This window comes from Chiroxiphia lanceolata, chromosome 1, assembly GCF_009829145.1.
Source record: "Chiroxiphia lanceolata isolate bChiLan1 chromosome 1, bChiLan1.pri, whole genome shotgun sequence".
NCBI lineage: Eukaryota > Metazoa > Chordata > Aves > Passeriformes > Pipridae > Chiroxiphia > Chiroxiphia lanceolata.
In genome coordinates this window covers 155,518,999-155,546,627 of record NC_045637.1, presented here as the reverse complement: position 1 = coordinate 155,546,627, position 27,629 = coordinate 155,518,999, and the positions used below count along the sequence as shown (strand labels likewise).

Genomic DNA, 27,629 nt, shown 5'->3' with positions numbered 1-27,629 from the left:
CTAACTCCAGCCAGTTTTCCACACAGATTCCCCCCTCCAAAACTGACTCACCTGCATCCCACTAATACACTGACTACTTCTAGTCTGTCCCCTGAGAGTTCCCCAGATACACCCATCTGGAATACAACAGTTACTCCAAACAGTCCCAAAAGCGTATCCATATTTCAGGGCAAACAATAACACCTCTTCCCTGGGTTTTGTTGTAATTTTGAAGGTTCTTACTACTTTCAGTAGCAGCTGCTTGTCTCTACCAGTTCCCAGTGAGAGCCCTTGGGAGGATGGAGTGAACCACAACCCCTGAGAAAAGCAGAGCTCACCTGGGTAAGGCACCCAAAAAAAAGATGCAAGACAGCAATGCCCCCACACCCACCTCACAGAATTATGGTGACTGGATGGTTCCAACGATCCAGAACCTTCTGCATGAGCAGTGACTGTCTCAGTCTGTGTTTGTGTTTCTGCAGCACCAGACAGGGAGAGCAGAGCGAGCCCCCGGCTCCGTTCCCATTACCACTCTTACCCCAAGCACTGGAATGCACTTCAGAGCAGTCGAGTTCCTAACAGAAAGAATGTGCCAGTCTCCAGCTCAGAAACCCTTATCAGCTCCCTCGAGCTCCCTAAACAAGCAGCACTCTGGGTTTCCTCATCCCAAACCCACGAGACTGTTCCCTGCACCCTGCGAGGGAAAAGCCACTCGATCTTCGAGTTTCCTGTTCTCTCACCCTTCAGACTTTTGTTTCCAGAGCTCTGGATAAACAGCTTCCTTTAAATAGCTCCTATCTCCAGCAGCACGGGGCACGGAGATCACTTGATATGAAGAGCCAGGAGGGGAGGTGCCCATGGCAGCTCCAACATTCCACATGCAAAGCAGTCCCAGGGTGTCGAATGCAAAGCTGGTGAACCCTGAGCTATATTTACATGGTGGCCATGAAACCCCAGATTAAGGCAGCTCTCCTTTCCAGCCCCCAGATTAAGGCAGCTCTCCTTTCCAGCCCAGTCCTTTCCTAGAGGAATAATGTTAGGAGAAAATAAACTACGACCTGACACAAGGAATCACAGAATCATAGCACAGTTCGGGTTGGAAGGGGCCTTAAGGATCATCCTGTTCCAAACCCTGCCATGGGCAGGGACATCTCCCACTGGAAGGAAAACTGTCTTTACAGGCACAACTCCTACGTTGTCTCCTTGCCTTAGGAACTCACCAAGATTCTAAACTAAGAGTTTATTCACAAATATATGATGGACTATTTTTCTTCGTGGGTACCATGGGGAGGGAAAAAAAAAAAAAATCAAGGAATTTTTGTTCAGGATCAAATTCCTGTTCCCACACCTGTATGAGGCACCTCAGATAGAGCTGACAGTAAGAGGAGTGGTTGAGGGAGCTGGGGGGGCTCAACCTGGAGAAAAGGAGGCTCAGGGGGCAACTTCTGGCTCTGCAACCCCTTGACAGGAGGGGGGAGCCGGGGGGTGTCGGGCTCAGCTCCCAGGGAACAAGGGACAGGAGGAGAGGAAGGGTCAGGTTGGACATCAGGAGGAATTTGTTGCTGGAAAGGGTGGTCAGGCCTTGGCAGGGGCTGCCCAGGGAGGTTTGGAGTGCCCAGCCCTGGAGGTGTCCCAGGAAGGCCTGGCTGTGGCACTCAGTGCTCTGGGCTGGGGACAAGGGGGGCATCGGGCACAGGGGGGACTCGATCTTGGAGCTCTTTTCCAGCCTCAGTGATCGTGGGATTTGAAAGAGAGTGCTTTTAGATTTCATTCCAGGCTTTTGAGTAGAGCTTCTCTCCCAAGAGAAGTTAGACTAATAATTTAAAGAGTCTTCAAAACACAAGCTGCACTTCAGGAGTGAGGAATTTTCCAGGGAAATATTCATGAACTCCAGTCAGAGTTTCCCGGCAGCCGCGCAGGTCCTGCTGCCGGCAGGGAGAGATGATACTTCCCAATCCCAGGTAGCACATGGAAAAACAAAGGTCTTCTACTGCAAAGCCAAGCAGACACTCTTTGGCAACATCCACATTTAATCCTTATCAGAGAGGACAGACTTTAGGAAACTCTCCTCTGCAGCGATCGAGGTTGACGAAGCCAAAATCTCCAGTGAGGTTCATCCAAGCAGACAGGGAATCAGCAGCTGCACAGGCGGAGCTGTTTTCACAGCACCACGGATTTTGGGATGTCAGGAGCAATCGGCAAAAAAGAAACAACATGCAGTGACTCTGGAAAGTCGGGAGAGTGACTCATGGATTGCCAAATCACCAGTGTCAAGGACCAGCCAAGGACCTTCCTGGAGGGTTCTGAAAGGCTGGACAGGGCCAGGGCTGGAACTCACCTGTTATGTGAGTTTGAGCAGCCAGAGCCCTCTGGTTGATTAATGCCCCACGGAGGAGGGTGGGAGAGGGCACTCAACACCCTGAGTACACGAGACAAGAGCCTGGAAACACCCAGGGAAGGCTGGGATCAAAGACTCTGACAGGAGCGACGCGTAAAAAGATTCAAAGATCTCTCAGAAGTGTCTAAACAGAGAAAAACCTTAACACAGACATCCAGATTCACATACAAAAAAAAAAACCCAACATGAAAACCCTAGGCTGCAAATGCCCTTGGTGAAAAACAGCAAAGCACGTTCAGTAGGAGCTCAGTAAAAAAAGAAAGTGATTTAAGCAAGACCGAAGTGTCTCTTTTCACAGTTGAAGAGCTGCTGCTCACAGGACTGAATTAGCTAAAATTAGCTCTCCCAGTTGCATTCCCACCAGCACCCCAAGCTTCCGTGTGGATGAGTAGTTTTGGTGAAAGTAGCTCTCATTTGGAGGCAGAACATGCAAATTTCAGGAGAACAGTGATTTCTGACCAGCTCCTTCCGTGAACACTGATGCAGAACAAACACTGTCTTTCACATTCAAGTTTAATCCTCATCTGAAATATTTATTTTTGGAACAATTCAGGGAACAGAAAGCCTTCAGCCCAGCAGAGTTCCATCTAAAAATAAAGGGTTTAAGAACTCAGGAATTCTTCCCACTGTTCTGTCTGATCAATACAGATCCACTGTGACTCCTGTCAGATGCTTTATTTGTCAGAGCACATCCTGCACCCACACTCAGTGTCATCCACAAACCTGCGGTTTCTGGGACAGCACAGGCCACAAACTGGCATTTTTAATGATTTGAGACGTAACTGAGATTTATAAAGATCCAGTTGCACACACATCACAACAAGGAGCAGCAAGAACCCGAGTCAAGTCTCAGCTATGACCGAAATCATTGACTGAAGCTCCTGCAGTGGCTGTTTTGCCTTAGCTGGGGCTGAACACTAATGAACCCTTTGATGAGAGCAAGGAGGAAAAGCAGCTCTCATTATTCAAATGTCACTTGATTGCTAATGAAAGGCTGTTAAACCAACTGATAGCCTTCATGGCTCAGGAAGGAAGAGGAAGGCAGCTCCTCCTGGAGCTTCAGTACCACAGCTGAGTTCCAGTGAGTAAGAAAGGGCTGCACTGCCATGTGTCAAGCCTTACTCTTCACACCCTGATGGCCACGTGCAAGTGGATCTTGGGAGTGGTCCCAGCTCATGCCAGCTCTGGAACAGCACCCACCAGTGTCTGGGAGAGGGCTTCCACCCTCAGCCACAGACTGCAAGGGGAGATATTCTGAGATAAGTCACCAAAAGGGTTGCAAGCTTTGCTTTTCAAACGATGCCAGACGGCAGCACAACCAGCACTCCGGGGAACACAGCAAAACCAAACAGCAGCCCTTGCTCTCCACTGTAAAGACCCAGCAGGTTTAGAGCCTCTGCATCATCAATATATTCCTCTCTGAATTCTCAGGAGCAAACACATGACCATGGATCAGAAGAAAGGCAGAAGAAGCCTTCATCCCCCGGGCAGACACGCGACCGTCGCTGCCTCAGCGCTGGAAATCACTGACACTCCCTACTCATTTTCTGGGATCTCCCACTACTAAACCAGCTGCTGCCTTGCCCATCTGAAACGTTGGTGAGCACAGAGCTGCACTGAGCACCAAACCCCCTCTATCTCTTTCCACACCAGACCCTTCCCCGCTGTCCTGCCCGGCAGGAGCGGTCGGTGGGAGCCAAGGCTTGTCCTGTGCCAGTGCAACTGCACAGACACATTACAGTCAAAGATGCTCAGGGCTTCAGTGACCCGCTACGTTGGACAGCTGAATATTTCAAATCCTGCTATTTTAGAGCCTGGGTTGCACAGGGAAGGATGACAGCTCCTCACTGGAGCTCTGCAGTGAGTGCAAACACGAGCCCCCGCTGTAACGGGCACTGTAACACAACCCTGGCACAGTCCTTGGTCGGTGGCTTGGATTTTTTTCCCCTCCTTCTTCCAGCTAAGAAGCCTTTCCAGGAGTCATGGCTGGTCAGCAGCAAAGAGAGAATATACTTTGTCTGGTATCCAAGTATTTGAGCCACAGAACCACGGAGCCATGGAATGGTTTGGGTTGGAAGGGACCTCAAAGCTCATCTCATCCCACCCCCTGCCACGGGCAGGGACACCTTCCACTAGACCTTGGAAACTTCCAGGGATGGGGCAGCCACAGCTTCTTCAGGAAACCCATTTCAGTCCCTCCCCACCCTCACAGGGAGGAATTTCTCCCCAGTATCCCATCTAACCCTGCCCTCTGGCAGTGGGAAGCCATTCCCCCTTGTCCTGTCCCTCCAGCCTTCGTCCAATTCCCTCTCCAGCACTTTTGGAGGCTTCTAGTCTAGAGGACATCCTCTAATACAAAAGTTAATGACACCCAAAATCATGACAGACACACTGTGAAGTGTCAGAATTGATTAAAACCAAATCCATTCAGAACACAACTACATTCCAGAAGTTTCCAGAGGACTTGCTGCCCAAAGGTTTTACGTGGAACAGCCCAGATCAGCAACAATTCAGCACTGTCTGTGTCCTGAGATACCAAAACTACTGAAATATTAAACTCCTGATTACACACAGACTTTGTCAGGACCTCACTGCGATCCCAGCTGGGCAGAAGTCACCTGTGGAACATCCCACATTCTCCTGGTAAATTCAGGAGAAGCCTCAAAATGTCATTTGACCTCCCCTTTGCAGGCACAACCTCGCAGAGCTGGGACCCTTGCTTAGGCAGAGCTTTGTTAGGTCAGGTCTGAGTGATCTCCAGCACAGACCAACCTCCCCCCACCCAGGAAATGAGGATTTGGGCATTAACAGGGTGCAGGGGAACAAAAGAAAGCAAACATTCTCCCATTATTTATCACACAGCACCAACATTTCAAATCTCCAGCTAAAATCAGAGCACCTGCGAGTGGATTTGTCCTGTCAGGTGTCAGCAGAAAGCGATACCTGTACCTGGGGAAAGGGAACACGGCACAGAAAGGTCAGAACAGTGCAGCCAGATAGGCTTCAGATCATTAACATCTAGTTACTCCTCTCTCAGCTCGTGGATCACATTTCCAAGGCACAAAGAAACGCACCTTACCCCAGGTTTGGGGACTCGGGCTGGAAAACAAACCCCCCAAACGAAAAAGAGGTCGGTCTGTAAGGGCTGAGCTTCCCTTTCTTAAGGGTGGGTTGAAAACCCAACCAGTGAGAATAAGGCCCAAAGGCATTTTTTGTGGATAAACATTTGGTTTGAGCTGGAACACGTTCACATGTTCAGCAGCAAAACCACGGCTTTTAGGGGTTTTAAAACACCGAGTCACTGCTGAGAAAATTCAGGGCAAAAGTGACCCATAAACCCTTCGGATGTTTATTTACAACCCTAGAAGAGTAATTAAGGTTTCTAAAGACAACAAGTTCCTAAAGCAAACAGAAAATTAACTGGAACAGAAGACACACACTCACTTCCCGTTATGCAACCACCTCCAAAAGCAGATTTGTTCAATCCTGCGTGAAAAGCCAGGCTGGAGCCTCAGAACCCCCTCGGAGGCTGACAGGTTACAACGAGGTGCAGACAGCTGCATTAAACCAGAACAGATGAGCAAATTGCTGCAAGGTCTGAGACACCAGACCCGGGCAGGGGTGTCTGACACACACACACACGGGCTCCCAAATATTCCCTGCAGAGCTCCAGGGGTGGGACCGACCAGCCAAGCTCCCCCTCCCTGCCCCCAGACACTGCAAGGCACTGCTAAACAGGATATTTAGTTAAATTCTTTTAGATTTGTGAGTAGTTATAGTCATGACAGAAACAGCCAAAGGTGTGGGGGACATAAAAATCCCACAATCACTGAGGCTGGAAAGGAGCTCCAAGATCGAGTCCCCCCTGTGCCCGATGCCCACCTTGTCCCCAGCCCAGAGCACTGAGTGCCACGGCCAGGCCTTCCTGGGGCACCTCCAGGGCTGGGCACTCCAAACCTCCCTGGGCAGCCCCTGCCAGGGCCTGACCACCCTTTCCAGGGAGAAATTCCTGCTGATGTCCAACCTGACCCTCCCCTGGCACAGCCTGAGGCCGTTCCCTCTCCTCCTGTCCCCTGTTCCCTGGCAGCAGAGCCCGACCCCCCCGGCTCCCCCCTCTTTTCAAGTGGCTGTAGGGAGTGAGAAGGTTCCCCTGAGAGTTGTGCACTTTTACTTTGCTGCATTTTTGCAACTTCAATCACAGTAAATAAAAAGCAGAGCGGAGAGGAGCTACAGGGAAAACAAAAAATAATCATCTCCCAAGATTCCGTCCCCACAGACCCTGTTTTATTTTGGGAAAGCAGAGGAGCAGAATTATCCTGTCTGTGTTATCAGAGCAGTGACAGCCTAAACTAAGGGAGCTGCTGGAACTGTTTTCTCAGATCCTTGTTCTGTGCTTATCAAGGAAAGTGATTCCTGCTCTGAACATGCAGCAAGAGCAGCAGCACTTTGCCCATCAGGACTGGAAGCAGCACAACATGTGTTACTTCACATCACAATCAACTAAATCAGTGCAGACTCACTGCCTTAAAAACCTCAAATAACATTCAGAAATCAAAAGCTGCATTAATAAAATATTGCATTATAACTGAATGAAAAAATTCTCCTGTAAAAATGCTTCAGACACGCCAATAAAACTAATTTCCAGCACTACAGTTATTCCACCTGATTTCTATTTCTTGCAGCGACTGCAATTCGCAGGGTTCTACAGTTTAGTGCACAGCTTCTTACTGCACAGACCAATTAAAAAATAATTACACCACCCCACTTTTAATCTGGACTTAAAACTGTTCAGCTCAGATTCATTAAGGGGAAAAAAAAAAAAAAAGAACCAGCTGTTCCCATGTTTATCCACACTTTCACTTGTTCCTGGCCAAGACACACAAGGGAAGTTCTGAGACTGCTCCTTAAACCAGATCCAAACAAAACCAGGAGTGACAAGGCCATCAGATATGGGGATGTGAGACCCCCCTGCAGAGCTGGGATCCCCCACATCAGGGCCTGGAGCTGCTGGAGAGAGTCCAGAGGAGGCCCCGGAGATGCTGCCAGGGCTGGAGCCCCTCTGCTCTGGAGCCAGGCTGGGAGAGCTGGGGGGGTTCCCCTGGAGAAGAGAAGGATCCAGGGAGAGCTGAGAGCCCCTTGCAGGGCCTGAAGGGGCTCCAGGAGAGCTGGAGAGGGACTGGGGACAAGGCATGGAGGGACAGGACACAGGGAATGGCTTCCCAGTGCCAGAGGGCAGGGATAGGTGGGAGATTGGGAAGGAATTCCTGGCTGGGAGGGTGGGGAGGCCCTGGCCCAGGTTGCCCAGAGAAGCTGTGGCTGCCCCTGGATCCCTGGAAGTCCCAAGGCCAGGCTGGACAGGGCTTGGAGCAACCTGGGCTAGTGGGAGGTGTCCCTGCCCATGGCAGGGGTTGGAACAAGATGATCCTTAAAGTCCCTTCCCACCCAAACCATTCCAGGATTCCAGGATCCAGAAGAGCTCTTTCCCTCCTGCCCTCCCTGTGTGAACAGCAGCCCTGCACTGACAGGCTCCACTCCCAAATACCAGCAAGAAAATCCATCTGGGAGGTGGGAATACAGGACAGGGAATACAGTGGGAATACAGGACAGGGAATACAGTGGGAATACAGGACAGGGAATACAGTGGGAATACAGGACAGGGAATACAGTGGGAATACAGGACAGGGAATACAGGACAGGGGCCTGTTCACATCTGAGGAAACCAAAAACTGTGCAAACAGCTCTTCCTGTGCCACCAGGGCTGGGGATTCCTCAGCCAACCCCACCAGGGTGAATTCAGTCCCTCCTGCTGCCTTCACCTGCAGGAGCTGCTACGACCCTAAAGTGACTAATTAATGCTCCCACAATTTTAAAGACAAATTCCATCCACGAGGAAGACAAGTATAACACACAGTCTCACACGCAATTCCGTTGCTTTTACAGTTCTCAGCATTTCATTAATTGACAGAAGTAAAACATTTGTGTTGGAGCTTCAGCAGCCTCCAAAGCTTTTGGCCCCCCCTCCACACAGATATTGCAATTTAAGCTGGAACCAGCACGAGCCTCCAAGGACAACAGAGCAGCTTATCAGGCTGAGAACTGGGAAAGAACAATGAACAACACAACTGCTGGTGGAGAAAGTTGACTTAGAATGAATCAAACTCGCTGTGTTTCTGGCACGTCACTGAGTTCTCACTCAGCAAAAGAGAGATATGAGTGTCAACCTCCACAACCATCACACCAGCTGAACAGCCAGGGTTTGCTCTTACTATAAAGCAGTTTTTCCAATCAGTTGCTGATTTTAAAGCAACAATTTTATAGTCTTAAAAATGGAAACAGGTAGAAAACACGTGGCACTTCCCCACACACCACTTCCGGCAGGTTACACTACCAAATAAAATCACATTGCTTCCAGAATTTTTGCTGAAAGTCAATAATCTCACACCCAAACTGCAGTGGTGGTGTGAGAAGGATTCTCCTCTCATGGTTTTTTGAAAGGACAGAGGATGCAGAGACAGGGGCACAAAGCACAGATACACCAGTTACCAACAGGCAGTAGGGAACACGTGGGGGTTTACTCCAAATATCCCCACACAGGAGGCAGTGAATGTTTTTCTTGTGTCCATGACACAGTCACCTTCAGGGAATGTTAAATAAATGCTCCAATGCCTTCATCTCTTACTCTGGTAAGATAGAAACCCCCTGGAAGTAGAGCCAGGTGAGTTTAACACAGGGCACATCAATTCACTGTAATGAGTTTTCAAGCAGAAAACAAAACCCTGAAGCCAAGGATCACTGTTAAGTCATTTTTCATTTCAGTCTTGCTTGGCTCCACCTGAAGACCAAAATGATGTTTCTCAGTGAGGATTGGGACCACATTTTTTCACTCTTCTGTAACAGCTCATCATTAGAATGGGATGGGTGGGAAGGACTTTAAGGATCACCCAGTTCCACCCCCTGCCATGGGCAGGGACACCTTCCACCAGCCCAGGTTGCTCCAAGCCCCATCCAACCTGGCCTTGGACACTTCCAGGGATCCAGGGGCAGCCACAGCTTCTCTGGGCAACCTGTGCCAGGGCCTCCCCACCCTCACAGCCAAAAATTCCTTCTCAGTATCCCATCTCTCCCTGCCCTCTGGCAGTTAAAGCCATTCCCTGTATCCTGTCCCTCCATCCCTTGTCCACAGTCCATCCCCAGCTCTCTTGTAGGCCCTTTTCAGGTACTCAAAATCAATGTAATTGTCAGAAAAAGAACCGTATCAAACCCCCAAGCAGCAGTTCTCACAGAACCCACCTCGAAGGTGGAGGAGGGAAGCCTTGATGGCACCTCCACCTGCTCCCAGGCCAGGGCACCCAGCACTGCCAGCTCCTTCCCACAGGACCCAGGCAGAACCCCTTTGTTCCAGCAAACACTGGGAGCACTGCACAGTGCCCAGCTGATGAGATCATCCCCAGCAGCAAACTCCAGCAAAAAGCTTTTTGTTACAAGCTGCTCTACTTGAGTTTGCTCCATTTTCAGATTAATTAGTAAAGAAGACGTTTTACAGAAAAATCCACTTTATTATTCCAAAAACATTCAGTACTTCCCTTCTTTTCTCTTACATTTCTACCTCTTCAGATTTACAATATTTATAAGACACTTTTAAATTTTTGAGGCAAATTATTACAATCACGAGGGGATGAATTCTGGAGGGGTTTTCTATTTGAGGGTTTGGGTTTTTTTCCCCACTGGTGTTTGAAAGAAGAAATACTTCCAGATTCTACAGCACCACTTGAGTTATACTTTGCATTTATTCCACAAGTGACAAGAACATATTCTGAACTGCCCCTACCTGGCCTCAGGCTGAACACAAAGACAAATAAGGCAGGATGGGAGAGAAGGTTGTTACAGGACAAGGCACTGCTGAAGAATGAGGGGGGGAATTACATATAAAGTAGAGCATACAATTCCCTTTATTTTTTAATTTCATTTTTTATTTTTACTTTTCCCCCAATAAAACCCAAACACTGTTCCTGGGCTCCAGACAGCCAAGTCCTCCACCCTGAACATCACCCAGCATTTGAGGTTCTGAAGCTCCACCTGTTTGAGGGCACTGGCAATGGATTAAGCCAAAAAACCAGAGTATTCCAGATAAGTCCACCATGCTCACAGGCCTCCAAAGAAGCTGATCCCACAGACACACTCAAGAATATGGAACAAGCACAGGCAACATCAAGCTCAAAGAACACCAAAGCATCTGCAGAGTCCCCATTTTCAGTGGTGGCTCCACACCTCAGGAGCTGGAGATCCCAGTTCTTTTCCCTCCTCAAGGCAAAAAGCATTCACACCAACACACCCCACTTTTGGGAGGTGCATCACCACCCAAACACTTCCCACAGGCACAGGGGGTCAAATTCTGCACGTAAGGAAAGGCTGAAGGCACGAGTCACAAACCCTGGAAGAGCAGCAAGATGGGGTCTGTCCATCCTCTCCTAACCAGGCATTCCAGGCTTTGGCTTGTTTCAGGAATTGCTTCTGTGTTTCATGCAAGAAACTTGCTGGATAAAACCAAAAATAATCCCAGAATGGTTTGAGTTGGAAAGGACCTTAAAGATCACCCAGTGCCACCCCCTGCCATGGGCAGGGACACCTTCCACCAGCTCAGGTTGCTCCAAGCCCGGTCCAACCTGGCCTTGGACACTCCCAGGGATCCAGGGGCAGCCACAGCTTCTCTGGGCAACCTGTGCCAGGGCCTCCCCACCCTCCCAGCCAGGAATTCCTTCCCAATATCCCACCTAACCCTGCCCTCTCCCAGTTTAAATGGCTGCAGAGTTGAGATTTGCCACAGTACAGAACTGAAACCAAGCCCAGCACAGGGGCTCTTCTTGGTGGCCAGAGCAGAGAAACGAAGAACAAAGACAAAACCCAGAAGCCTTTGAGTGTTTGGGAATCAAAGGAACCTCTGATTATCTTCTGTGACACAACCAATCCCACAGATCTCCGGGGAGGAACGGGCTGTGTGTTCCCAGCTCACTGTCCAGAAGGGAACTCGGAGCCTCCAGAGAGTTTCACCCCGTGGTTGGTTTGTTCTCCCTTTCACCCAAGGATGTGCAGCCTCAGCCAGACTGAATGAATGAGTCACTTCATTAACCCCGAGTTTACACAAAGGACACGTGAGAGCAAGAGCCTGCCTTGAATCCAATCAACCCACTGAGCACCTGGAAAACACTCAATTTGTCTTTTTTCTTGAATATATTTTAAAAACCAATTAGTAGACTGACAGAAGTAATTTAGTAAAAACTAGCTGAGAGAGAGAACAACCCACAGGGCAATCTCCAGATTAAAAACATAAGATTTTAGTCATAAAACACAGCCTACATCCCTGCTTAGTAGATGAAAACTCTCCTCCCAGTACAAAACCCCCTCCTTTGGTATTATGCTTCTGAAAAGTGCAATATAAAGCAATTAATCCAGAAATTACAGCTCCTGTACTTTGAAAGATTCCCAGAAAACCCTCACAAGAGATAAGCAGGGAGAGGAGAGTGTTTGGTGTGACCTGAACACCTCGGGTGTGATGCTCAGAGGACAAAGGTAACACTGGTAAGCAAAGATAATCTTTTTTTATTTGCACTTATTGAGACTTCTGAGCTGGGTTATTTCCTCGACACCACCAGCACCAGCACTCCCCTGGGCACAGGGCACTGGCCTTCGAGGAAGGAAAGGCATTTTCTGGTGTGGGGAAGGTGAAGAGACTCGGAAAAAGCCAAATTCTGCACCTGGGACTGAGCACAACCTCGGCCAGTTTGCTGAGGACACCGAGCTGTGGGGAAGGAAGGGATGGGGCATCCAGAGGGGCCTGGACAGGCTGCACAGGTGGGGCTGTGCCAACCTCAGGGGGTTCAACGAGGCCAAGGGCAAAGCCCTGCACCTGGGTTGGGACAACTCCTGGTATCAGCACAGGCTGGGGATGAAGGGAGTGATGGATCGATGGAGAACAGCCCTGATGGTGGGTGAGAGGCTGGACCTGCCCCAGCCCAGAACTCTCCCTGTGCCCTGGGCTGATCCCTCAGCAGGGCAGGGGGGATTCTGCCCCTCTGCCCCCTCAGCTGAGACCCCCCTGCAGAGCTGCTCCAGCCCTGGGAACAGCAGCAGGAGGACGTGGAGCTGCTGGAGAGAGTCCAGGGGAGGCCCCGGAGATGCTGCCAGGGCTGGAGCCCCTCTGCTCTGGAGCCAGGCTGGGAGAGCTGGGGGGGTTCCCCTGGAGAAGAGAAGGCTCCAGGGAGAGCTGAGAGCCCCTTGCAGGGCCTGAAGGGGCTCCAGGAGAGCTGGAGAGGGACTGGGGACAAGGGATGGGGGGACAGGACACAGGGAATGGCTTTAACCTGAAGGAGGGTAGATTTAAACTGGATATTGGGAAGGAATTCCTGGCTGGGAGGGTGGGCAGGCCCTGGCACAGGTTGCCCAGAGAAGCTGTGGCTGCCCCTGGATCCCTGGAAGTGCCCAAGGCCAGGTTGGAGGGGGCTTGGAGCAGCCTGGGCTGGTGGAAGGTGTCCCTGCCCATGGCAAGGGTGGCAGGACTGAAGGAGCTTTAATGTCCCTCCCACCCAAACCCCTGTGGGATTCTGTGATCTGCCCACACAACCCCACAGGGCCCAGAGGCAGCAGAACAAAAGCTCCTGATGGACCCCTGAGGCTCCAGTGCCAGAAGCCCAGAGGACACAGCCCACCCTCCCCACCACCTGAGCATCAAATGAAATGATCAGTGAAGGACAAAGCAGAAAACCTGTCCCTGCACAAACCCATGTAAATGAACCTTTTCCCTGGCCTGTTCTTGTGGTTCTTACATTTTAATTTCTTTTAATATGCTCTAGAGTGGGGAGTGCAATTCTGTCCCACTGACTTAAAACATACATCAGAATAACTGACTCATCACTCTGCTGCTCATGCTAAATTATTTGTATTTATTCCTCTGATCCCACCAAAAAAAAAAAAAGTTTAGGCTTGAATTTAAAGCATTAACAGGATTGCTGAAAGAAAACTGCTTTGAAAAAGCCTGTTATCAGTCCGTAAGTGCAGCTGGTGGATACTCAGCTTCCCTTGTAGTCTGACCTCTCTAATATCACAGGAACATCTTTCAGGTTAATCCAGAGCTTGTTTCATAAATAACAAGATCCTACAGTCTTTAAATTGAAAAATTAAACTAATTTAAGGACAAAATGCAGGTCCTCCAAGGCACTTTGTAAGTGACCTTGCTTTGAAAGGTTAAAAATTCAGTGTGGAAAATGATCACATTCCAGGTGATCCCTGTGTGAGACAAGATATTCCTCATCAGAGCCCACCTCTATTTACTTCTCTCTTTCAGAGGGCAGTTCCTAACCTATCTTTATATTTTATTCCTCAATTTATAAGTTGTGAAGTTTCTTTTGAGCAATACAACAACTGTTTAGAGTAAAGCAAGGTTCTACAGTTGCTCTAATGCACTTCAACTTGGATTAACTATTTTCATGCACTTCTTGTGCTCCCCCCCCCACACACACGTGCAAAATTACTTCAGCACAATGCTGAATTATTCAGAGTTGATAGAATAACTGCCACTGAAACTTTGATGAGATGTTAAAGATCTATAACCATCAGTCCTGCTTCCCTCCACCCTCCTTGGGCATCAGCTGCCACCCCTTCAATTAAAAAAAAACGAGCAAAAGCAGAGTTACTGAACACCACAAACACCTCCTGTAAAAACCACATCGAACAACAGACTCCCTTTAACTCCACACAGATTTTAAGAGCAAGTTTTGCACTGTATAATTTCCTGTTGAGCTCACATTCAACCATCTGATTACATCAGCACCTCAGGATGATCTTGGAAGATGTGGAGCTTGCCAGGGAATTTCATCTGGGAAACACAACAGGCACAGTCAGCATTTTTGGCTGCTGGAAATTAAGTCTACAGATAAATTACATACTAGAGAAAATAAACACGCCCCGGACTCGAAGGAAGAAAAGCAATTTAATTTTGATCAACTGTGGGCATTTTCCATGTTTTTTACAGGCATATCCCAGATGAAGAGCAGCCAGGGCCCTTCCAGAATCAAAATTCCAGGAAGGCAGCTGGCACTACCCATTGCCAGAGGACACCTTGCCTGTGGGATCCAAGGGAAACCAGGGAATCTGCTCTTGGCACCTACACCATCTGGAGTTCTGGGGTAATAAATGGGCATTTAGGTCCTACTTCAAGATCACAGCCCGACCACACCAAGACTATTTCTCTTGGACAATTCGTGTTCCTCCCACTCCCCACGTGCCATTTCCTGAACAGAAAGGGGACAAAGAAAGGGATGCCCAGAGCAGCTGTGGCTGCCCCTGGATCCCTGGAAGTGTCCAAGGCCAGGCTGGACAGGGCTTGGAGCAACCTGGGAGAGTGGGAGGTGTCCCTGCCCATGGCAGGGGATGGCACTGGATGGGCTTTAAGGTCCTTTCCAACCCAAATGATTTTTCACACATCAATCAGAAGCAGATTCCCCCATCTATTTTCCTGAGGATGACACTCCAAAGCATCACCACCATCCCAAAACTCAACGATCAAGAAAACTGGCCAATATTCCAGTTTAAAGTAAAACCCCCACGACCAATATTCCACTTGAAATCCACAGGAACACCAGACTCCCAAGAACAGCCAGTGCTGATCTGAACTCCAAGGGCAGACTGGGGAGGCTCAGAGGGTTCAGTGACTCCCTGGCAGAATCCAGTTGGATTCCCCGCGAGTTTGTGTCGCTGCCTCTTAACGAGCCCTGCTGAGGAACTGCAAACTGCTTTAGAAACCTCAATTTTGCCCTATTTTGAGCATAAAAACCCAGTTTTCCCTCTGATCACTGCACAGTCCGTGGCAAGTTTGCCATCCTGGTGAGGGGGGACAGAAAGTGCAGGTGGAAGACAGGAATCCCCTGGTCACGCATTGCTGGGGACACACACACAGACAAAGCCACACACAGAAAATCACCCACAGAAATGAAAAAATAACACATATTCCTGGCTTCAATTGAAAAAGCAAAGGCTTTTGGAGGTTCAAACAGCTCTTGGAGGTTCAGACTTGAAGACAGAAGTGTTTGGGAATGACACAGCAGCTTATGGAGGAGATTAGGAGTAGCCTGGAAAGAGTTAAATCTTTAAGAGGAATCCTGGACAAGTCTGTCCTTACTGTAACCTCCCTTCCTCTGCTCTGCCCTGGTCACTCCCTTACTTAATTCCATAAATGTGTTGCTCTCACTTTCCCAAGAGGACTCGAGTTACCAGGACCCTCCAGAGTGTTATTTTCTGTTCTGCCGTTTAACAGTCAGCTACCAAAATAACTCTTCTGTTCTCCCAGTGTCACCTCTGGACCATTTCCTCCTCTCATTATATAACCAGGGAGCTCTGCTTTAAAAGGGAATCTCCTTTTATCACAGGAAGTCAATCCCCCAAGGGGAAAAAACATCAAGTCTGTGGTATGTTTAAACAAGACACCGTCAGCTGATGCCAGCCAGAGTCAGGATTTCTGGGAGTAGTGGATCACATCCCGTGCTACAACCAACCCTCCAACAGCCTTTTTGAAAGGGCTTTGCAGCAAAAAAAGAAAATTACCCTGCATTGAATACATTCAGATGGCCTTAAACGGGATTTGGGAAGCAAGGGACAGGAATAAGGGAGGAAAACAACAGCGTAGGATGGATGGGAGTTTGGGATAGAGAGAAGGAAGGAGGAGAGGGAGGAAGGAAAAAGGAGAGGGAGGAAGGAAAAAGGAGAGGGAGGAAGGAAAAAGGAGAGGGAGGAAGGAAAAAGGAGAGGGAGGAAGGAAAAAGGAGAGGGAGGAAGGAAAAAGGAGAGGGAGGAACAAGAAGTAGGAGCAGGGGAGCAGAGTAAAACCTGTGGCACAAAACCAGCTCGTTAATTGGGTAATTAAGGAAATATAACAAATCAATGCTTTAGAACTAAAGGCTTTTGTGAATCCCAACCATTTCCTAACCCATCACTACCTGAAGGGGATTCCAGGAGCTGCTGCCAGCAGAGAGCAGTGGGCAGGGACCTCTCTGTGGACAAGCAGGAAAATCCTGCAGGAATTCCAGTCTCCAGAGAAAACCAGGGTGCAGAGGAGCCTCCCAGAGCTGTGTTCAGAGACAAGCACAGGAGGGTGTGCCCACAGGGAAAGTCTGTCAGCAGGACCAGCAATTACTGCTAATTTGGCAAGTTAAAAACCTTCCCTGCAGAAAATTGAGCTGGAAGGGGAAAGGAGTTTCCTCGTGTTCCCCGACTCAGCTGCCTGTTTATTCTTTCTGGGAGAGGGAAACGTCGTGGAAGCTGCCAGCAGAGGAGCACAAAGCATCAGAATAACACGGAATACCCTGAGTTAAAGAGTTGTTACAGTTTTAAGAACAAGATAACGACTGATGCAACAAATCAATCTCAAAAAGTTGGTATTTTAGGTTTTTTTTTTTTAACACCATTAATACCCAGAGGTCTCAAATAAATATGCAGCTTTTTGGATAAAATTTGGGTTTCAGCAAGCAGGCAATGCCTTACAACACTCCTCTACATTCAGATGCAGGGCTCTTAATTCCTAGTAAAACCACCACTGCTGTTAGGGGGAAGTACAAGCCTAAAAATGGTAGTTTTAGTCAAATTATAGCATCTCTGCTTAAAAGTGAATTCCCAAGCTGAAAATAGATTGGACCGAAAGCAAATCAGCTCGAGTTACATCAACCCAGTGCTAATGCAGATATACATCCCTATAAATCCAGTCATTCACCAATTACACCAGGGCAAGCTCCTAAGAGGGTCACTCCAGGACAGATATGTAATCCCCAATGTGACACTTGATCCTATTGCCCTACATGCTCTGTCCAAATCCCAATGCAAAAAAAAAGTACATTTTACCTAAAAAAAAAAAACCAAAAAACCAAAAACCCAGTTAAAAAAAAAAATCCAGTGCTCAGAACACGAGATGGAAGTATCCTTTAATTCTCGTGTCCTAAGTGCTTAAATAGGTTAAAATACAGTCAAAGGAAAATAATATATATATATGTGCTTTTAGCATAAAGATATCATGCAGAAATTAACCCTGCAGGTTACATCCATTGTAGTTTCATATATAAATGCAAATTTATTGCATAAAACAGAGCCTGAGCCACCCACAGCATCCTGCAGAGTCCCCAGCAGGACCACTGAACACATGTACTGGGTGACAAAGGTCATGGCAAATCACCCCAAAAAGCACTTAATGCAAGATTTAAACCTCAGTGACGACTCACCCTGGTGACCACATCCCGGAGCTTTGCCCAGCTGTGCTGCTGGAGGTGGAACAAACTCCCACCCTCGGGAGCTGCTTCCTGCAAACCTCGGCAGGAGCTCACTGAGATCACACCCAGCAAGTGCTGAGCGACCAAACATTCACAGGATCCAGAATTCCAGGATGGTTTGGGTGGAAGGGGCCTGAAAGTCCATCCAGTGCCACCCCCTGCCATGGGCAGGGACACCTTCCATAGCCCAGGTTGCTCCAACCTGGCCTTGGACACTCCCAGGGATCCAGGGGCAGCCACAGCTTCTCTGGGCAACCTGTGCCAGGGCCTCCCCACCCTCCCAGGGAGGAATATCTTCCCAATATCCCATCTCTCCCTGCCCTCTGGCAGCCTGAAGCCATTCCCTCTTGTCCTGTCACTCCATCCCATGTCAGTAGTTTCTCTCTATATTTCTTGCAGCTCCTTCAGGCCCTGCAAGGCCACAATTAGGTCACCCCAAAGCTTCTCCTCTCCAGGCTGAACAATCCCAACTCTCTCAGCCTTTCCTCCCATCCCTCTGATCACCTTGGTGCCTCCCCTGGACTCTCTCCACCAGCTCCATGTCCTTCCTGTGCTGTGCCCCTGGAGCAGGAGGCAGCACTCGGAGTTACAGGCAAAGCAACACTGGTGAAGCTGTGCATCAGGAACTCCCCACTGGGAACCCAACAGCAGGTCCCAACACAATATATTTCATTTACTACTGCACATTTACATCACTTAAATCCACAGCTCCTGCTAAGAAGTCCGAAAACATCCAGTTCTTACCATCTAGAACCCTTTTTATAACTGCTCTGATTCACGAGCGACAAGAGAAGCGATTCACTCCCACCACAGAAGCCCAAAGGAAGGAAGAGCGAGTGACTCAGTGCTTTGTCTCATTCTTTGAGTCTGCAGAGCCTCATTTAGAGCCTCTGCTGGGGCTGCTGGGGGAGTTTTGTCTTTGCTCTCCCAGTTCTGAAGTGTCCAATTACCTAATTAACAGTAGAGAAAGTATCCCTGGACAGCAGAAGAACTCCTCTGAGATTCCTTAAGACCAGCACAGATAAGCACAGGAGCACCTTTTAAATGAGCACACACTCAATAAACAGCAACAGGGAAATGGCCTTGACAGAGTCAGAAATTGAGGTCAAACAAAAAAAGCACCAAAAAGGGGAAGGAGAGGAAAAAACCCCCATCAGCAACACCAAAAACTCCCCATCCCCGGAAATGTCCCAGGCCAGGTTGGACAGGGCTTGGAGCAACCTGGGCTAGTGGAAGGTGTCCCATGGCAGGGGGTGGGACTGGATGAGCTTTAAGGTCCCTTCCAACCTAAATCATTATTGGATTCCAGGGAAATGAAACATTTCAGATTCCATGTTCTTGTGTCTGGTGATAACACCATTTCAGTTCCCCCAAAAGGGAACCTGAGTGCAGACAGATATTTGTAGGACTTAATTATTAATTAATTAATTCCTGCAGACAGGCAGGAATTAAGCACTTGGAACTGCTATGAACAGGATGCTAATGGGAATCTGAAAGTTGTGCTTCACTGACACTTTTCCTGTAATCCCCATGCATTTTTTAAGCACCTAACCATTAGTAGTTTTAATTTGACTGGGTTTCAGACACACTGAGAGGAAGTTCCAAGTGCTTAATTCTGCCTGTACCCTAATTACTGTCTGCACTCAGGTTCCCTTTTTGGGGAACTGAAACGGTGGAACCATCAAACACAAGAACAGTGACTTTGGATTAGGGGTCTGATTTTGATGAGGGGTCTGGAGCATCTCCCTGATGAGCAGAGACTGCAGGAGCTGGGCCTGGAGGAGAAAAGGTGAGAGGGGATCCATCAATCCACACAAATATCCCCAAGGGCTCTCAGGATGGTCCCACACTCTGCTCAGGTGCCCAGGGACAGCACGAGGAGCAATGGCCACAAACCAAACCACAGCAAGTCCCACCTCAACCTGAGGCAGAACTTCTCTCCACGAGGGTGGAGAGCCTGGAACAGCTGTCCAGGGAGGGTGTGGAGTCTCCTCTCTGGAGACATCCCCATCCCACCTGGACACGTCCCTGTGTCACCTGCTCAGGTGACCCTGCCTTGGCAGGGGGTTGGATGATCTCCAGGTGTCCTTTCCAATCCCAACCGTTCCATCATCCAGGTTTAAGCCTTTCCAGTGAAGGTCTGTATGGTTTGGGGGGGGGGGAGTTTTTCATCCCAAGCCTCAATGCTCTGCACTGCTCTTACTCACCCCACTGACAGTGTTTCTCCATCTCACTCTTTGATGAGTTTGATGAGTGCTTGGCAGCCTCTTCTCCAAGCAGTTCTTCCTACTTCCCCTTTAACAGAACTGATGCAGCTTCCAAAAATAATTGTAGAAATCCCACCTGAGCACCAACCCATTTCTCAGCACTGCAGACCCAGCACGACAACCTGATAAAAACTGTAACATGGAGAAAGGATGGAGCCTCCAACCAGCTTTGTTGCAGGAAAAAAAAAAAAGCCATAATACGGAAACAAACCCTCAGCATCAACTCCTGGGAGGACAAACTGCCAGAGTGTCTCCAGCAAAGAGCTGGAGTCACACACATCCCACAGTCAGCACAAGAAACAAGTGGGAGGGTGAAGAGATAAGACCAGGTAAAAGCACATGGATGTTTTTCGGCCCCTTTCAGAGGATTTTAAGTATTTCACAAGCATCAGTGCAATCACATGGAGATATTTGCTCCAGTCCTCAGTGTGAGAGCCGAGGGTTTGCACTCCCAAGGATGAATTGAGCCCGGGTTGGAGCACTTGGGGAGTCGCAGCTCCAGGGTATGTAAACACACTTTGAAACTCTCTGATAAATGCTCCCATAGTTTTACTTTGTTTAAAGCAAGCGTCAACACCCTAAATTCAGCTGAAAAAAACAGCTTTTGGGGATGATGTAGCTCCAATGCAATTTTACAAAAGGAACAATGACTCACTCCCAGGCGGGAATGTGTTGGAAGTGTATGACCTAATACTCGGAGAAGTTTGCTTTTCCAAAAAGATCCAGTTTTAATCTGTGCAGTATCTCCCCAACCAGTACAGTTGTTAAAAGGGAGAGCTTTTGCACAAAGGAATTCACAAAATTACCTCTCTTGTGGCTTTTTTTTTTTTACATCTTGTCAAAATCCAAACAGCCAATCCCCCGCTTACCCAAGCCCAGTTTCAAACCTCAGACTGGTCATTTCTCCCTGGAATTCCATCACTGGACTGGCTCTCCAGCCCAGGCCATTGGAGGAAAGGAGAGCCCTGCTCCAAGGTGCCAGGCAGCAGGAAGAGTTCAGCAGCAAAGGGGGATGGAGGTGCTAAATTCAAGCTTTAGTACACGGCAGATATGAGACATTAGCAAGCCCTGAGCACTTGACTGACGAGCACGACAAGCCGACTTCATGCTCAACTGGATTCCCAACAGTCCTGCTGAGGATCCTCCAGCTCTGAAGGGCTGGTTTTTCAGATGTTCTGTTCAGACAGCAGCTCTACAGCTTTCTGAAGAGCTCTGGCAGAATGACACAGAGCCCAAAACGATTTGCTGTGTTTAAAATGCCAGTGACCACCCCTCGAGTCGGGCCCTGCGCCGTGTCGGCCTCTCCTCTGCTCATACTTGCAAATGCTCCGGGTAAAAAGGGGGCGAAGTGTAGGTGGAAAATGGGAGTGAGTGACACAGGCTAATCAGGATTTTAATCATGCTAATGGATGTGATTAACTGCATACTCCTCCCCGCAGCCCCACATGAGCAGCCCGATAGCAGGAGCTGCTCATCCCACGTTAATCCCCGGCCACACCATGTGTGTCACGTCACCCCGGGCACGGGGATACACCTGACACCTAACCCACCTCCCACCCACGGAGCAAACCTGCCACCCTGCCAGCACAGCCACCTGGGCCAGGGGATGGACTCCAGCCCTGTTTGTCTGCCCTGAGCTCTCCTCACAGAAAGAGTTACAGCTGGAAATCCAACCTCGGCCGAGGAAAGCCAACCCAGGGCCTATTGCATTACACAAACCTCCCTCAGTAATACAACTACCACTCTTTATTTTTTTATTTGCTGGTTTAGTCCAAATCACAGGGACGTTGGGAGCTTTATCTCAACGTTAGTATCTTGCTACTCCCTGGAGGAGCCACTAATTCAGCAGTTGCCAGACAAAATAGGAATAAAATAAGGCAAGGGTTAAAAGAGCAACAAGGAGTAGCCTTTTGTAAGAGTGAGGGAAGAAATCAGACCCTTCCCTCACTGTCTCCAGGGGAGAACAGAATAAATAACCCAGCATCCTCCCACCTTCCAGCAGACATTTCCAGGGAGGAGTGTGCCTTATGGAGTTTGAATGCACCATCATTTACATACACAGCCATTTTTCACCCAGGGAGGAACTCACACTTCCCATTTACACGGTGCCTCCCATGTTTTCTGCGGCAACAACTGCAAATATTCTGCTCTCAAGCATTCTTAAATACGGGCTTGTGAGGCAACACACCTAACTGGATAACTTAATCAGAGGGGCCTAAGACTAATCTTGTTTGGGACAAACCCTTGGCACCACCCTGATGTGTTTTTAAGAGGGCCAGAGCATCACACCAATGTCTGTTCATAACCCTTTGGGGTCAGATCTCCCAGTAATTTCAAATAACTTCAATATTTAATAATTTCTAACATAAAACTTGATTAAGAAGCAACACAGAGCACTGTGTGAGCCACAAGCATTTCATTCTTCTCGCCACCGAGCTCAAATCTGCATAACATCCTCAGCAGCTGATTTCACTGACCTTTTCGGCCCACGAGAAATTCTTTTACACGAGCAGAACACTGAGCCATGAAACTGGTTCCTGAGCTGTGGGAGGCTGCAGAAATCCACCCCACAGGGGTGTGCTGCCCCAGCCTACCTGCTGAGTTATTCCCATGGGCTGAGCAGACTCAGCCCAGCTTTTATGCCGCCTCCTCAGGAGCCTGATGCAAAGGACACCCACCCTTTCTTTGGGAGCTCAGATCCAAGGGACATCCACCCTTTCTCTGGGAGCTCAGATCCAAGGGACACCCACCCTTTCTCTGGGAGCTCAGATCCAAGGGACACCCACCCTTTCTTTGGCAGCTCAGATCCAAGGGACACCCACCCTTTCTTTGGGAGCTCAGATCCAAGGGACACCCACCCTTTCTTTGGCAGCTCAGATCCAAGGGACACCCACCCTTCCCCCAGGAGCTGAGCCCCGTGGCAGATGAGGGCAGTGCTGATGGCTCAGGCTCAAGGCTCTCTGCTCTGCCACCATCCCCTGGGCTGCAATCAGAGCCCTCCTTCCCTCCTCCCCAGCTGAGCATCACTTCACTGGCCTCCCAGGAGGAGAAATAAAGCCCAGAGATAATCAGTTCAGTTGCTGTGGACACAGACGTTTGGCTAAGCAGGAGATTCATCTGTTTTGGTTGGGACGGGAAGAATAAACACGGAGCTCCAGGAAATAACTCCCTGCCTTCCAGAGCAGTATCAGCTTCTGCAATTTGCCTTTGAAGCCCCAGAAGTACACGAACTAAGTATCATCTTGTTGTCTGCAGTCAGACTGGCAACAACTCGATGATTAACGTGCCTCGAACTCTTCATCCTCAGCGCAGGAGACTGGAATTTTATCTTCCAATCTGTGTCTGGACTAGCAAAATAAATGAATTGGGACTTTTCTGGGCCAAACCAAGGTATAGTTACACATTACTTGGCTTTTAAGTAACCATCACTTTCATTTGAATTGCAAGTAGCTTGAATTCACCCTGACAGACTCAGACCTTGTCTGACCAGTGGTTTCCCTTAGTCATAAGTTTGGTGTGTACCAGAATTTGGAAGGTCTCTCTGCACAGGATGCAGAGAGACAAACTTAGTCCAAGTACTGAGTTCTTAGCTGAAGAGATCACTAGTTTAGCAAACAGGGGGTAAGTTTAAGCTGGAGGCACAGGAGAGCAAGACCTGCGCTAACAGCAATAGGTGTACACCAGGCCTGAACTCTGCAAGAACTCAAACCAATCTGAGCCATTAAACAGGACTTATTTCTAGGGAAGTAAGGCAACCACTGAAATACTACAGGGGTTGGGACCTCAAATATAATTATAGCTCCATTCCCTAAAATAAGGGCTGTGTCAGCCCTTTTACCAGAAAGAACATGCAACTCATTTGTTTAAACTGAGCACTCATCAGACTTCGCATAACGAGCTTAAGACTGGAAATCCAGTCACATCCCAGCCTCCACACAGCCCCACCTTCTGCCCCTCCAAAAAACCAATTTGATTCTGTTGCTCAGGCTGTTGGAGGTGTAGGGATGTTTAATATCATGACAGAAGAGTTTTAAGCAATGCTTTGGTGATTAAAGCCTTGACTTAACTGCCTGTGTCCTTGGAAGGGGAGGTACGAGTGCACTAAGCCCAAACACTTCAGAGTTAATATTTCCATCTTGAAATGGCACTGACCAGCACACCCTGCTACCAGGGGGAGTCCAAGGTGGTTTCAGCAGTGCCTGGGAGGCTGTTGAGTGATCACTGCCCTCCTGGTCCCTCTGCCCCACTCCCCACAATGCCCAGAGCCAGCTCACCCAGGGCAGAGGGCGAGGGCTCCAGGGATGAGCTCCCACCCCAGCACCCCCCTCACCACCTTCAAAGCTCCCCACAGACAAATGAGGCAGCTTGTTAAAACAGATCTCCAGATATGCTGCAAGGGTGAGGTCCTGCAGCTCCCAGAGCCAGGTCCTGCTGTCCCAGAGCCCTGGGAGCTGCCCCAGGGCCACGGGCACTGCCTGACAGCCACTGGCTTTTCACAAACAGGCTGATAAAGTCAGATATTAAAGCCCCAGCGAGTCTCTGCCAGCACAAGCCTCCTACCAACAGGCTTCTCGTTTGTTCTTTAAGGACAGGAGTGACATAATCCCCTCCTAACACCCTCTGAGGGCTCGGGGGGAACGAGGGGTGACCCACAAACTATCCCCATGGCAACACTGGGCTCGAGCTGGACTCGCAGGGCTGGGATCTTCAAGCCACTGACACTTCTTTGTATTATCTGATATTTCCCTGATGTCATTGCTGCAGAGACACACAAAAAACAGATTTAATATCCACGGCCTTCAGCTTTAGAGTCAACAATCACAGCCACAAACAGATCAGCTATTCTGCCTTCAAGCTTATTATTTGTCACTAACATGTAATTATCACCACCAAAGAAAACAAAAGGCACAGGATATTGCTGCTGTCGCAATAGCAAGTCAGTTGAGCTTCTTTTTCAAACTGAGAAAGCCCATCTCTTCTGATGCAAGAAGGCCAAAAAGGACAAAAAAAAAAAATAAAGTTAAGAAGAGCATCTGGAAAGATAATAATCAGATCCATCGGTTCTTGCAAGGAAAATAAACAAAAAAGACACGCAGTGAAATTAACAGACAGGTCAACATCACCTTCATCACAATTCTGCCGTGAAGCTGAATGTTTTCCAGTTACAATTTGCCCTTCTCAATGAAAGGAGGAGTTAATCAAACTGCAGCAGCACCTTGCAGATATAACACAGTAAAAACACACCAGATGGAATAACCAAGGCCTGGCAAGGGGGAACCAAGCTTTAAAGTTGTAAAACTCCAGCCCAGCCCAGCCCCTTCAGTTTACAAAATGAAGCTACAGCAGCATCACACGCAGGGCAGGAGGCCCCGAGCAAGGCTTGTTACTCCACCCCTGAAATACTGAGCAGGACTTGCGTGTCCATTATGTTATTCAAGAAGCCTCTCAGCTGAAACTGTGAGCTGGGAAGAACGTGGTTCCTTGAATAGAGGAGCGCAGCTTTAAAACTAAGAAAAGAAAATTAGGAAAAAAAGCTAAAATAAATGAGTTTATTTGTTAAATCCACGCAGCAATCAGGGGAAAGAAAGAGAGAAGAAAGGGAGCAACTACGTAAGAGAGATCAAGAAGCACCTAAAGAAAAGAGACCCCAACATCTAAATTCGGGTTTAATACGTTCACAGACCAGGCTTTCGATATGTTCCCAGACCACGCTTTGAACACACCCCTGCAGGACAGGGAGAGCTTACACACAGCCTACTCCCAGGATACACTCAGAAACGGCCCTTGGCAGCAGAGCAGCATCTTCAGCACCAACAAACTTCACCGTTTTCGGTTTAAACTTACTGCCAGCAGCCCCGCACGGGGCCGTGGCGAACACCCGCGTAATCCCTGCAGCTCCTGACCCTGTGACCGGGGTTTGCTCATCCCGAAAGCGGGCCCGCCGTGTATTTATGGCTCCGGCCGAGCCTGCCATGACTGAGCAGAGGCCTCCCCGCGCATCCCCCCGGCCGCCACACCCAGCCCCGGGCCGGGCTCAGCCCGCGCCCGGCCTTATAAAGCCGGGACTAAGGCCGGTCCAGCGGGGGAAGCGCGGGGGGGAAACCCCCGCGCAGGAAAGTTTGGGGACGTCCCGGCGCGAAGCAGCGAAACGCAGCGTCACCGTCCCCGCACGCGCGCTCCCCGCGTGCCGCGGCGGGGCCGTCCCATGCCGGGGGATCCTCCGGGAGCGGCGCCGGGAAGCGGCGGCTCCCCCGGGACCACCGCGGCCCCCCCCCCCGGAGCCGCCCCAGCCTCGCCCTCCCGGCAACAAAGCCGCGCCCCGGCCGCTCCCGCTTCCTCCGCCGGCCCCCGCGGGAGATGCTCCGGGACGCGGCGGGACCCGCCGGCCTCCCTCTGCCCGCCGGCGCCTGGCTCCCCCGCCCCGCGGCCCCGGTGACCCCCTGCCCGCCCGGCCCCCTGCGCACGGGCGAGGCCGAAGCCCCGGCTCGGCGCCCGCAGCGCGGCCGGGGGTGTCCCCGCCGCCCGCAGCCCCCTGCCTGCGGCCTTACCGTGCGCGGGGCGCGGGGCAGCGCCGGTCGGAGGCGGCCGGCGGGAGCGGCTGGGCCCGGCGGGAGGCGGGAGCGGCGCCGCGCTGGCCTCGCGCCCGCAGCACTACCCTGCCGCCCGCGGGGCGGGGCCAGGCGGGCGCCTCGGCCAATCAGCGCCGCGCCGCGCCCACCGCCCGCCAATCGGAGGGAGTGCGGGCGGCGCGCGAGGGGGGCGGGGCCGAGGCGGCGCGGCCCGGGCCGGGCAGCGCGGTTGGGTGCGGCGCGCGGCCACCAGGGGGCGGGGCCAAGGGGAGGGGACCAAGGGGGAGGGGCCAAGGGGAGGGGCGGGGCCAGGGAGTGAGGGGACGGGGGGGGACGGGGGGGACACGGCTGAGGGGAGAGGGGCTGAGGGGAGAGGGGCTGAGGGGAGAGGGGGTGACGGGACATGGACATAGATGAGGGGGTGAGGAGAGAGGGGCTGAGGGGACATGGACACAGATGAGGGAGTGAGGAGAGAGGGGCTGAGGGGACATGGACATGGCTCAGGGGATGAGGAGAGAGGGGCTGAGGGGACATGGACACAGATGAGGGGGTGAGGAGAGAGGGGCTCCTCCCCAGCCGGGGAAGCCCAGGGCAGGAAGACCCGGGTTTCTGGGTCCCAGCACACACGGCCGGAGCACGTGGAGCTTCTCGTTCATCAACACCCCCAAATCCTTCTCGAGGCTCCTCTCCATCCCCTCCCCACACAACCTGTTTGTGTTTGGGATTGCCCTGACCCCTGTGCAGGACCTTGCCCTTGGCCTTGCTGAACCCCCTGAGGTTGGCACAGCCCCACCTGTGCAGCCTGTCCGGGTCCCTCTGGATGCCCCATCCCTTCCCCACAGCTCGGTGTCCTCAGCAAACTGGCCGAGGGGGCCTCAGTCCCTCTGTCCATGTCACTGACAGAGCTGTTGGACAGTCCTGTCCCAGTCCCAGCCCCTGAGGACCCCACTGCTCACTGGTCTGCACTGGGACACCGAGCCACTGACCACAGCTCTGAGTGTGACCACCCAGCCCATCCCTTATCCCTGAGTGTCCCATCCATCAAATCCATCTCTCCACTTCAGAGACAAGGGTGTCATGTGGGACGGCATCAAACACCGTGCACAAGTCC

At 50.3% G+C, this 27,629-nt stretch overlaps 1 protein-coding gene across 4 annotated transcripts in view; it reads right to left on the bottom strand.

The window, feature by feature from the left end:
- MAP4 (microtubule associated protein 4) overlaps positions 1–26,561 on the bottom strand; it is a 145,377-nt gene extending 118,816 nt beyond the window's left edge. For all 4 annotated transcript variants that reach the window (XM_032686511.1, XM_032686519.1, XM_032686533.1 and 1 more), the window contains exon 1: positions 26,498–26,561. The gene's annotated coding sequence lies outside the window, so the exon portion shown is untranslated. The remainder of the gene's footprint in view (positions 1–26,497) is intronic.
- Between the last annotated feature and the right edge of the window lie 1,068 nt (positions 26,562–27,629).